At 45.0% G+C, this 13505-nt stretch overlaps 1 protein-coding gene across 4 annotated transcripts in view; it reads left to right on the top strand.

The window, feature by feature from the left end:
• Positions 1-13505, top strand: part of SULF2 (sulfatase 2) — a 273848-nt gene that overhangs the window by 143633 nt on the left and 116710 nt on the right. The window lies entirely within an intron of this gene.

Here is a 13505-nt window from a genome sequence, read left to right on the forward strand (position 1 = left end):
TTAAACTGTGCCAAACACTGGAAACACTCTCCTCTCCCCCCTCAAACTTCTGTTAACACGCCAAGCCAGCCTGGTGATAGCTTGCTGAATGTGGGTCATTAGGGGGACAAAGACTGGTAATGACCTATGGAAAGCTATCAGGAGGGTGGAGATTGCGCAAGACAAGGAGGGGTGGGGGACCCCCCCCCCAGCTGTTTGTAATTGTGCAGAGACAAAAGGATGTAGGAAGGAAGGGAAGAGTTTCACAGGGCTAGAGGGGACAAGGAAGAGGAAGGGAGCTGAAGAGCACTGTGTAGGCTGACCATGACAGGCTGTAACAAATAGACAGTGAGCCTGGCTGATGATGCATTTTTCTCTCATTAATTAATTAATGGAGAATGGTTTTTTAAAAATGGGAAATTTTTGGCACAGCACTAATCAAAATATTCACTTAAGAGTGATTATAGTTGATATTATCCCAGTCTGTCTTTGATAATTGAGCTTAGGAAGAAGAAGAAAAGAAATGGGCAATCTATGTTCATTCAGACATGGCTTAATGACCTTCAGTTCAATATTTGAGCATCAGTGTATTTATTAAGAAGCTAAAATTGCAGGACCCAGGGTTTAATCATTAACAAGAAACTGGATCTGCTGACTGTATCTTCGTCCTCCGTGATTGCTACAGTCAGCGGATCTTGGTTTCTACCTTGTAGATGCCAGCATGCAGTTCTGGCAGCATGCCAGCAAGTTCATTCCAGGTAAATGGAGCATCACTGAAGATGTGTCCTAGTCTATGTACCAAATGCTTTAAAACAATTATTCTGATGGTGCAGGAAAACACGAGTTATAAAGACCAATAAAATTTTTGTTCATAATACCTTAAGCATACTGTGTGGGTATTAGGGACCCCTGACCATTAGGTCCAGTTGCAGACGACTCTGGGGTTGTGGCGCTCATCTTGCTTTATTGGCCGAGGGAGCCGGCGTACAGCTTTCGGGTCATGTGGCCAGCATGACTAAGCCGCTTCTGGCAAACCAGAGCAGCGCACGGAAACACCATTTAGCTTCCCGCCGGAGCGGTACCTATTTATCTACTTGCACTTTGACGTGCTTTCGAACTGCTAGGAGGGCAGGAGCAAGGACCGAGCAACGGTGGTTTTGCCCCCCCCCCGAACAAAAGGCCTGCTCCCCAACAAAAATCCTGGCTATGCCCATGCCATGTTCTGAACAGCGATTGTTGGAGACTACAGGAGCAGAGAGTACTCTAGTGCTCAGGTCCTCCTTGCTAGTTTCCCACAGGTATCTGTTTGGTCACTGTGAGAACAGGATGCTGAACTAGATGGGTCACTATCCTGATCCACCAGACTCTTCTTATGCTCTAAGTCCTGGCATTATGCACATACGTTTTGTCTATGAAGCAGGATGGCACTTTTGGCCTCCGTCTTTAGGGTGGCCTAACCAAAAGAGAACAGGACTCGTGCGCCATGTGTCTCCCAGCAAGCTGCACCCACTGAAATCTTCTCTTCTGCACAACCAACATGTGGGGCCTTGGTCCTCTTTTGCATTTTCTGGTTGTTATCCATGACAAAGAGCTTCGCAAAATGCAGAAAGAAAATATTTCACACAGCTGAAACCAGCAGCAATGGGCTTTGCATATACACATATTTCATAGCTTGTTTCAGTTGCCTGAAATATTTTCAGCATTTTGCTGAAGTGTTGAAGCAGGAAGACAAACTTTAAGTAGTTCTTGAAATAATAAGGCAATGGTCTAAAATTTTGGTAGTTTTAAGGGAAGAACAAATTCTAGTACAGTACGCTTATCACTTGGAAACGACAGGACTTGCTAAGAGCCTGAACATAATAAAAGAGGCGAGTCAAGAAGGACCTCAAGACTTAAGGAGAAGAACAAACAACCACATTCTCAGGAATGAGATATGATGTTGAAAGGGGCTGAGAAGCAGTCAGGGGGCTAAAGCTGTGTTTAAGCAGAGTCATGTTTGAGAAAACACAAAGCACCCTTAAATATAAACAAAAGTGGTCTCTAGAAGTGGTGTAACGGGATAGGTGCTGTTGTCAAAGATATGGGGTAATATTTTTCTTTTGAGGGAAAGGGATTGTATTTGTTTTCAATAGTTTGCACTTTTCTTTTTTTCCTTCCTCCCTCCCTTCCTTTGCTTGTTTGTGGAACCATAACTGGACTTCATTTATTTGCCATTTATCTTCAGGATCTTTTGTGAAGTTTGCGAATGATCAGTGCATCCAGCCCTTTGCTTTGCAGGAAGCAAAAGGGTGGGGGCAGTTTAAGTCCGAATGATAACACCAGTAATCTGGACTATCCTAAACTTGTTAACCTTCCAGGTATGCTGCAATTCTGGAATTTTTTTGTTTTATTTTGTTTTAGGAGGAAACACAGTTACCAAATAGAATCATTCACAGTGAATGTGAATTCTCTAGTTCTGTATGGAAGGGACAAAATGTTTTAACTGATAACAAAAACACACAAAAAAACTTGTTGTGGACATAGGAGAAGAAATCAAGTTCAAGTTTGTCCAGCAGGGAGCCTCAGCTGGAGAGTTGTTACCATTCTCAGTACACATATGGTGGCCAGAACTACAGCTCTTCATTCTAGCCAGGACCATGTGACTTTGAGGTATCAGTAGGTGGGAATCATAACAGGAGTCATAGCTAAGTGTTTGTCTGCAATCATACCATAGGAAGTATACAAATCACAGTTAAGTCCAAGGCTATGGGGGAAATACTGAATAGGCAAAAGTTTCAATGTATGCTAACCGGATGTCCAGCTAAGGATGTGTACACACCCTATACCTAAAGCACATCATTCCCCGAATGGATTCTGGGATCTGTAGTTTACCCCTCTCAGAGCTACAATTCCCAACACCCTGAACAAGCTCCAGGTGCCATAACTAATGAACTTATTCGGTTAGTCTCCATCCAAGAATGCCCAGTCCAGAGGTCACACAAGGTTTTCTCAACATACAATGAATTGGGGTTGGCCCAATACATGTTGCTGCTTGAGATACAGCAGCAAATGACACCACTGCCCCTCCTACAAGTCAAGGTGCATTGTACTCAGGTTACTTAGGCACCTGAGATAGAAAATCCCCACTCCTCCTCCTGAGCAGTAAAAATATACTAATACCTATGTATGTTCTGCCCTTTTGTGAAATCCAAAATCAACTGCCTCCCTCTGCCTAATGGTAGGGCTGGTAGGTCCAGGAGCAAGTGTTGCAGTAATTCTAATTCCCTCACATAGGGTTTGATGGCTGAGCCACTAAGGTAGGATGAAGATTAGATTGCATAATCTCCAAAGGTCTTTCCCAGATGGCTGGACACTTTAACCAATGTTCTTCTGACCTCATCTCTTCTTAGCAGTCCTGAAAGAACCCCTGCAGGCTTCTCTCATCTTCTTTTCCACCCAGGGAAAGCAGGGGCGCAAGTGAGCACTTGGACCTGCCCTTTTCTGTGCTTATCATTGATGGGTTGTTTTCTCTGCTATAGTCACCAGCAAGTGGCAGCAGTAGTGGAGCAGGACCGCATCTGAAATAGTGTGTGTCGTGGTATGGGGAAGGGCAGGACGGCTTACTCCAGGTGGCCTAAGCCACAGGTCTTTTTCAATGGACCCTGGAACTCCTTCCGCTCTTAAAAAAATATTCTTTGCTTACCGAACAGCTGGGAATGCAGCAAAGTGCAGTGCCACTGAGATCCCAGTCACCCTCCAGCTCAGAGAGCTAAATAAGCATACATGCACATAATTAGCATGTCCTAATTTTATGCAAATTTGTGTCACAGACTTCTCTTTTAAGTACTTAGCTTTCCTTCAGTCCCACTGTTTCTCTTTTATTGTGAGCTTACTTGAAGCTATCAATATCTTTTACCATGTGAGAGTCAGGTGCTGCGTGCTACTCTATAAAATTTCCTAGGAAACTGATGTAATTTCATTGATAAGCAAATGCTTGGAAATATTTCATACGTGTTTCAGTCCTTGGAGCAAGCCATTCTGTTCTTGCTTCATCCAGCTTTCCCTGAACAGAAGTTAACTTAATAACACACTTGACCTTTAATCTCCTGGTAAGAACATTCCCATGTGTACAATTAAGCTAAGGGAGATAAAGAGAAATATTAATGAAGCTGCAGATATCAAAGGTGTTGGGGAGGCTTTTGAAGATTCATCACAACAGATTTACAACGCTGTTTAAAAGTCAGCACTTTGCGGTGTATGTGCACAGCGGTGTTGTCAGTCTGTGAAAATCATAGTCTTGTGGATGTGCGGGGGAGCAAGAGAAATAATGGCTATTCACACTCATGCTGGAAAACTTTATTTTAATATGTTATTCTTTATAACAGTCTAGTGTTCCAGTGCACTTGTAAGCAGAAAAGTGCTGTTAAAAATAACAATAAGAATTTCTGTGGGTTTTGTAGTGGCATAAGAAATGCAGCAAGGAAGTTTTCAGTGTACTTGTATAACATGACTTTGATGGGACTTACTCCCAGAAGCGGCTCTCTGGGTGAGGCGGAGCTATTATGCTGTCTTCCCAGCAGGTGGGTTGTTGTTGCTTACCGAGAGGAAAGGTGACATGGAGATCAGTGCGGTGCAAACATACCAGCGGAACCAATCAGGTGGTCCTGCTGCTGCATTTGCTCCACACCAATCTCCCCGGCCACCTTCCCCCTGTCCCTCCCCTTCATGCCAGAAAGTTTGTGTAGTGGCCCCATCCCAAATGGTGAGTTGCTTACTGCTTACCACCAGGAAAGTGTTTGAAGGATTGTAGTCCTAACTGGGTTTGAAGGATCTGCAATAGCCATTCTCTGCCAGGAAGTTATGCTGCACAAATCTCATTGAAATTAATGGGAGCTGCCCCCAGACTGTGCTCTTGCACTGCTGTAGTTCATTTTCAGTTGGGTTTGCACAGAGAATCTCCCAACGCTCCCAAGTTTTCACTTGTGAGCCATATCTCCATCTCCAAAGTTTTCTGTAGCTATTCAAGCCATCAATTATTTATTTTTAAAGCAAAGGGCCTGCAAGATGATTGCTAATATCCCTGCTATCGCAGAGAAAGAGACATTATACTTCGTTGTAGCTGCCCACCATCAATCTCTTATGTAGCCAGAATTATGCCTCTAGGAATAGCTGCTCAAGCCATAATCCTTAGGCTTTATGATAATGTGAGTGTGTGAGTGTGAAATACTTCAGAGATTAAATTACAGAAGTAGCCACCTTCATACAAACACAGATATAGCAGAGTGACCCATGAGACCATTTTTAAAAAGCAATACATTTCAAGTTGTAAAAGCTACTGAGCCTGGTTATTCTTATCTTAACGTTTATTACACCATTAAACATAACCCAGCATTTCACAAGCACTACCACAGTCCAGTGTAAATGCATTCTGTTTGATTTCACAAGCTGAGGGGAGGAAAGACAGTGTGCGTGTGGGTGGGTGGCTGTAAAATGTCAGATAAATGGACTTCTCCAGTGACGTAGACATTTATGAGACTTGGGAATGGAAAATGTGGATAGATGTCCAGCAGATAAACATATGCACAAATATGCAACCTTTGTGGTCAAAATGCAAGTGCTGTTTAGATCCCTGCTGTAACAGATTTACCCAAACATTTTAGGTGGTTCCCTACTACCACACTCAATTTTAATAGACTGAGAAACCCCAGGAAGCTCAGGCTCTTAATATACCTTCTTCCAGCTCAATTGGATTCCTTGGAGCAGTTCTAATGAACTTCCTCTTGGGAGTTCTGTAGATCATAAACTCATACTGGGAGGCACAACAGGGCTTAATTAGCCAATCCACAACCACAGGATTTAAAAACCAACTTGGTGAATTAATTCAAAGCATATGACCCTGCCTAGAAGAATGACCTTCTGCTCCCCTCCCCCTCCATCTAAGTTTAGCAGGAGAGGTGGGAGAGAGAACAAGAGCTCTTGCACTGGAGAACTTGGCCCAGGTGGCATGCAACCTTTCCCTTCACCAGCAGTGGAGGGTGGAACGGTGTCACCTTCCTCTTCTCTGCCATTTTTATTTTGCTTTTGTGGTTGAATAGTGGGGTATGATTTGTGTGTACGAAAGCACCCTGTGATCCTTGGGTAAATAAATGAATGAATGAATGCATCCAAAATAGAATTAGAACAACACAGCAGTTAAGAACTAAGAACTAGGGTACAACTAAATACCATATTTTTCGCACCATAGGACGCACCGGACAATAGGACGCACTTTGTTTTAGAGGGGGGAGAACAAGAAAAAAAAAATCTCCCCCTCTCTGCCCAGCGCCCCTTCAGTGAAGCGGCAGGAGGCGCTGCACAGAGAGGGGGAGAACTTTCCCCCTCTTGTTTTCCTGCTCTAAAACAAGGTGCCGTTCAGGCGGCTACCTTGGAAGCCTGGAGAGCGAGAGGGGTCGGTGTGCACTGACCCCTCTCGCTCTCCAGGCTTCAGGTTCCTTTCGACCTGCTCTTTGGGGCTGGCGGGGGGAAGCCCACCACCAGCCCCAAAGAGCAGGCCAGGGAGCAGCGGAAAAGCGCAGCAGAGAGCCATAGCGGCGCGTCACCTCTCCAGCCGGGAGAGGTCGCGGGGGGCTGCTTTAGCCCCGTGCGTGCTCTCCCGGCTGGAGAGGTGACGCACCGCTATGGCAGGAGCCTCAATAGCCGCGCGTCACCTCTCCAGCCGGGAGAGGGTCGTGGGGCGCTGCTTTAGCCCCGTGCGCACTCTCCCGGCTGGAGAGGTGACGCGCCGCTATGGCAGGAGCCTCAATAGCCGCGCGTCACCTCTCCAGCCGGGAGAGGGTCGTGGGGCACTGATTTAGCCCCGTGCGCGCTCTCCCGGTTGGAGAGGTGACGCGCCGCTATGGCAGGAGCCTCAATAGCCGCGCGTCACCTCTCCAGCCGGGAGAGGGTCGTGGGCAGCTGCTTTAGCCCCGCACGCGCTCTCCCGGCTGGGGAGGTGACGCGCGGCTATAGAGGCTCCTGCCATAGCCGCGCGTCACCTCTCCAGCTGGGAGAGGGTCGCGGGGGGCTGCTTTAGCCCCGCGCGCGCTCTCCCGGCTGGAGAGGTGACGCGCTCTATGGCAGGAGCCTCAATAGCCGCGCGTCACCTCTCCAGCCGGGAGAGGGTCACGGGGCTATGGCGTCTTCGCTCCATAGGGCGCACACACATTTCCCCTTCATTTTTGAAGGGGAAAAAGTGCGTCCTATAGAGCGAAAAATACGGTAAATATAAAGGTGCACAATGAGAAAGTGCTTTGGTGATTGGAGGTTTAATCTGAAATCAAGCTGGATTTAAGATTGTTCGTGTGTCTTTTGTCTCTTACATCATGGATGCTGGCTTATTTTATGGTTGGATGTTCTGTATTGTTTTATTAATACTATTGCTACAAGTTTGTCATCACCTTCATCTAGAACAATTTACTTATGAACTATGCTAGTCACGAGAAAACTTTCTTGAAGTTTTGTATTGTGGAAGGAGGAATTGCTTTGAGCATTTTTTTTCTGAAGGGAGGTGGTTTAATAATACAGCTAGAATCCATTCTTGATTACATTGCCATTTAGGAAGAGCTCAGGAATCATTGTAATTTAGTGAAGTGCACATTTCTACTTTTCATTTTACCAGATTTTCTAACTTCGTAGCAAAGTGTTCTGGGTTTTAATGCCATTTGTGGACATAGTATTACCAGGAAAATGTTTATTTTGCTATTGGTTTTTCTTTTGGTGTCTCAATACTAAAAAACATGGGGGTGGAAATGGCAGGTAAAATTCTGAATAGAGTTTTGTGTTACAAATTATGATATGGGAAAGGCTACTTTTGAAAATGCCTTAAACTTGCCAAATTGATCTCTCCCATTTATTTATTTTCTTATTTTAAAGTGGCCAGAGGATAGCAAAAAAAAATTTACTCTTCTTACTTCACTCTATTATGTTCAGAAGCTGCTGTGACATCATGCTAATTTGGTGTTTTCATGCCCACTAAGGATATGTCTGCTTCTGACACACGAATCCCAGAATCCCTAGGAAGGTACCCTGGTTCCGTATTCTGCAGATCAGAAATGACTATACAGTTTGCTATACAATACCAGCTGTTAGAAAATGTGTTGCAATTTCAAAGCCTGTCCATTCCATCATTTTAAGCTAGTGGTTTGGTACAAAACAGTAGTAATGCCATGCTAACATTATCTTGGTGATCTGTTGGTTGGTTGACAGCACTACATTAAATGTGGTACAAGCTTTATGCATGTAGTTCATAATTGCATTGGCAGGCAAGTAAGTACTCGTCACAGCTGTGTCAGCTCTTAGAAAGATTCTGTCTTGGCCTAATCTGCACATTTAGCAATATTGTACAAGAGCAGTATTCCAGTGTTTAACTTGGAATTGCATCTTAGACAACTTCAGGGTTGCTTTATTATGTAATCACAGGGTGTGACTGTCTTGCAAACACAAACAATTATATCACAAAACTTTATATATCTGGAAATTATTATTATACATCAGGAAGGAACCTGGAATCTCTGCTCTAGAGTCATCATTGGCCTGGGGTTCACATAACGCTAAACTATGGTTTGTTTAAGCCAGGGGTTGGCAACCTGCAGTCCATGGGCCACAAGCGGCCCATGGGGGTCGTTTAAATGGCCCACGAGCCGCCCCTGAACCGAGCCGTCTGCTCGGTGAGCCCCCCCCACGCTGTGCTAAACCAGCGCAGCACAGAGCAGGGACTCACTTCCGCAACACCGGAAATCATGTCTGCACAGATGCGATCCGGCCCATGGAGCAATCTCCACAGGAGTGAACCAGCCTAGGCAAGGTAAACCTTATTGACCCCTGGCTTAAGCCATGGTTTGTTTGAACCTTACACAAGATAACCATAAGTTGTATCACAGACAATCAAGCAAACCATCTCCTGTCTCTCCAAACTTTGGTTGTTTTCAAGATGTTCTTGCCATGTGCCTTTATAGCTTGGTGAGGGTCATGGGTGGCTAAAGAAGCTATAGTTAAGGAAGTGGGCTGGATTCACATGTAACACTTCACTATAGTTGAAATAAGCAAAGGTTTGTAAGCTCACAAAAACCATGGCTCCATGGTTTAATAATAAATGACTTAGTGCAGTGTTTCCCAACCGGTGTTCCGCGGCACACTAGTGTGCCGCGAGACGTTGCCTGGTGTGCCGTGGGAGGGAGGCGGGCGAGTCGGGCGGCGAGAGGCGGGGCGGCGGCGGTGAGGAGAGGCCGCCCAGTGCGGGGCTCTCGCCGTCTGCCTGCCTGGCTGCCTGCGTGGCGCTGACGTCACGGGGCTGTAACGTGCCCCACATAGGCACACGCGGGGCGGCGAGCGAGCTCCCTCCCACATCCCATCGCCGCTCGCTTCGGCCGGCCTACTGGGCTGTCGCAGGCGGAAGGCCTGCACATGTGCGAGGTTTTCGCGCCTTCGGGATTCCCTTCACGCCTTCCTCCTCCCGGGTCCTTGAGAGCGCGGGAAGCGGCAGCGCGAGACCGGTGTTGAGCCTGGTAGGTATTGCGCTTGCCAAGGCAGTCATTTGGGAAATGAAAACTTGCAAAGCAAGCAACCAGTTCAATCTGAAGTACGTGTATGCTTAATATCCTGTATCTGAAACCTGTTCTGCCCCCTCCCCCACACTTGGTGCCATTTTCATCTACACATGCAGCAGAGTAAGTTGACCCAGAATAGTACCAATTCAGATGGCAGATGGGAGAATGACAGTGCTGAATGCTTTCCCATGTAGAACAGTCCCTGCAAATAAAAACCTAGCATATTTGGAAGAGGGATGCTAGCCTAACCATTACCTTCTATGCTGTTACTATTTTTTTATTTTTTTTTACATAAGTAAAAAGTGACCTTTCCCCATCTGGCATGGTGGCGTGCCTCGAGATTTTTTTCATGAAACAAGTGTGCCTTTGCCCAAAAAAGGTTGGGAAACACTGACTTAGTGCTATGTGAGAACCAGGTATCCACTGCCACAGATTAATCTATATGATTTTAATCATTTGTTTTCTTACATTTATATCCTGCCTCTCTTTCATGATGGAACCCAAGGCAGCATTCATTTGATTTCCAGGTGGTCACCCATCTAGGCACTGACCAGACTTAGACTGTTTAGCTTCAGCAAGCAGGTGGGCTCATGTGACTTCAGACCCATACCATGGTTTGTGCCTCCACACTATGTGCTGCAATGTGCAGAGAACATGAACAAAGTTTACCACAGTGATGTGCCTTGGTAGCCCAGAATGTTTCAAATAAGTGAGCCAATTCAGGCACTACACTATTGGGAAATCTTTTGTATTTGTACCCCTTTTGGATGAGGTTCAAAGGAGGTACAGTGCAAGTTGCAGCCCCAAACCACACAGTGTTTTTTTTCATGTACATGTGGCTACAGGTAAAATCCTACATGTCAGAGAAGAGTCTTGTATGCTCTACAGTAAATGCTCCAGTATTTTCTGTGTCCTCATTATATTCCTTTGCCAAGAAGAAACCAAGCCATTCTTTGCTGCCCAATACTTACTAAAACATATAAATATAAAACAATATTTCATCAATGTACATATAATGATTTCATAATACATCATTTCAGAGTGTGTGTCTTTCTGGTATGATGAATTGCACAGTGGGTGAAGTTTTCACACTTAAGCTTTGCTGTTTTCTCTGAAAACCAAATGGGCAGGAATTTTCGCTTCGCATTCTAAACATGCGTCTGTGATTGTCTCTGCCATTATCTGGGTCTACAGATAGGATGAAAAATTAGGTCAGGTTTGAAGATGACTTACTCCAACCATGATTACTAAGTCATCAAGGCTTTTCAGCAACAAGAGAGCACCTCCCAAATAAAACTTGGCAGAATGCCTAGGCTACCTCATCAGTGTGTGCAGAATATATAGTCCCTTATTTGGGAAGGAATCAGTTTCACATGAAGCTGCTGGTATTAGCGAAATCATTAATAGACTCCTAGGGTTGTTAATTCTCCCAGCAATGCAGTAAAGGTGAATATGGTTTACTATTTATATAGGACCATAAATGTCTGTGGCACTTTACAAACTATTCAAGGACGGTTCCTGCAAAATGAAAAAGAAAAAAATGAGTTTGCAATGTAGCATTTGCTATGGGGGAGACCACAGAGTAAGAGGACTAGGACAAGAATATAATTTTTTATTTTGGTTGCACATAATCAGGCTTAGGGCCTAACTTCATGTGATGTTTATCATGTTTGTCCTTAAATGCAAGTTCAGCCCAGATTGGGACTCTCAATTGGTGGTGGTGTATTTTTAACCATGTGCCCTCTGCTGTGAGTTTTCTGGCTGGGGCAGCTTCCTCGTTTCTGCCAAACTGCTGCTGCTGCTCAATAGCGCTAGGCCCAGGGAGACAGGACCAGAAACAGGCATCAGCACTGGTGGACCCTCTTCCCCTGACTGTTCCCTGAGGATGCCTGGATCTACTTGTAGGCTTGCAATCTGGGCGACAATGATTTTTAAAGGGAATGATGTGTCCTACTATCTGCTGATCACTGGCTCCTGATGCTTGCCCAGTTGCTTCAGAGAATTTTGAAGGGGAAATGGTGTCCTGGAAAGGCTGCTGCAGCAGGGAGCTTTCTAGATTACATGCCCCCTCTCTTTTTAAAGAAACTATCTGCAACCTGCATTCCCAAGGAGATTCTATTCTCAGATTCACCTTTTTTTTCTCTCTCTCTCTCTCTGTTTATTTTCTCTGCTCCATCCTCTGCCCCTGCTATTATCGAACTCAGTGGTGAAATTGTCATTGATTTTTATAATCACATTCTGTGTGGCCTTTATGCATTGAAACAGAGCTGGAAATTTTCAAATCCCGTCTTAAAAGCAGGAACAACAGCATGGGTGTGCCATTTAAAACCCAGAAATCAGCAAAATCATCATTTTAAAAGGTCCAATCGGTCTCAATCTGCTTTTTGCTTAATATAGTTTCTGTCTCTAATGATGATTACTTTTTTCCTAAAAGGACAAATCAAGTAGGGGAAGCTTATGCATGTAGAGAAAATGGTGAGAGCTTGACACCTCTTCAAGTGAGGAGAGAAATTAAAGCTCCTAATAACTCAGAGACAATGTTGAATAACAAAGAGGACCAGTTGGAATCTGCAGAGCAGTTCACATTAATAAAAGCAAGTGAGATATAAATCACCCAAATGGGTAATTATGCGATGTTTATAACTGGTTGAAACGAAGATAATTAATTATTTTGAAGGCCCCAAATGCCACTGAAGTCAGGATAGTGAAGTAATTATCTCCAGCTTCTGTCAAACATGAAGCAAGTTTAAAGTAAGTAAATAAAATTAAAAAATCCAGGACCACAAAGGAAAGGTAGCTGTTGAAATGTAGTTCAGAGTTTTGGATTTGTTCGAATTGTATTCTTCATTTTGTATAACACTGGGAACAGGGACAGACTTTGGTCTTTCAGATTTCAGCGCCCCCCTGTGCAAGACCAAAATTTGGCACCCCCACTGCCTCTCGCCTTCCATTCTGCGTCTGCCCTACGTCATACTTGCGCCACCCTACGGTGCTCACCTCAGTTCGATGCCCAGTGCTGGGGGGATCCACTTGTGCTGCCCTAAATCTCCCTCTGCTGGGGACCAAAACTTGCATCCAATGTAGCACTAAGCAACTGTCCCATCGGCATAAGGATTTATTCTTGTACAACACCAGATATCCCCTGCTCCTCCTATGCAGACCCAGTACAGTGGTACCTCGGGTTAAGAACTTAATTGGTTCTGGAGGTCTGTTCTTAACCTGAAACTGTTCTTAACCTGAAGCACCACTTTAGTTAATGGGGTCTCCCGCTGCCGCTGCGCAATTTCTGTCCTGAAGCAAAGTTCTTAACCTGAGGTACTATTTCTGGGTTAGCAGAGTCTGTAACCTGAAGCGTCTGTAACCCGAGGTACCACTGTATATGTATATGTTACGGGCGGAAATATGAGACCCACACAGGGGGAGAGGAGAAGGGAAGGTCCCATTGCGCAAGTGGAATTCTTTGTGCTGACAGGACAAGGGAGTTGGATATCACCCAAAGGGCTTCACTGATATGTGGAGGAGGAGATGGGGATGTTCTGAGGTCCACACTCATGTGACATTACATCAATGAATGCAGAGAGCAGCTACCCTGTAATGGTGCTGCAATTCCCTGCACAGAAATATTTTACATTACAGATTTAGGGACATGCAGCACAATCTGGTACATGTTTACACTGTGTTCAATGGCGCCTAATATATAAGTGTACAAATTGCAGTCATACACGGCAATTCTGTACCCACCTACTGGGATTTGGCCCCACTGAACTTAATGGAACTTTCCCCTGAGTAGACATGAGTAAAATTGTATTGATATTTGAAAGCAAGGTGCACCCATAGGTGGAACTAGAGGGAGGTGGGGAGGCATGCCCACCCCCTGACAAGTAGCTTGCCCCCCACCACTTGCCCCTTTCATTGCTGCACCTGTGCTATAAATTGATGGAGAGGCACTTTTTACATTCAAAT

This window comes from Podarcis liolepis (assembly GCF_965112155.1).
Source record: "Podarcis liolepis genome assembly, chromosome: 6".
Taxonomy (NCBI): Eukaryota; Metazoa; Chordata; class Lepidosauria; order Squamata; family Lacertidae; genus Podarcis; species Podarcis liolepis.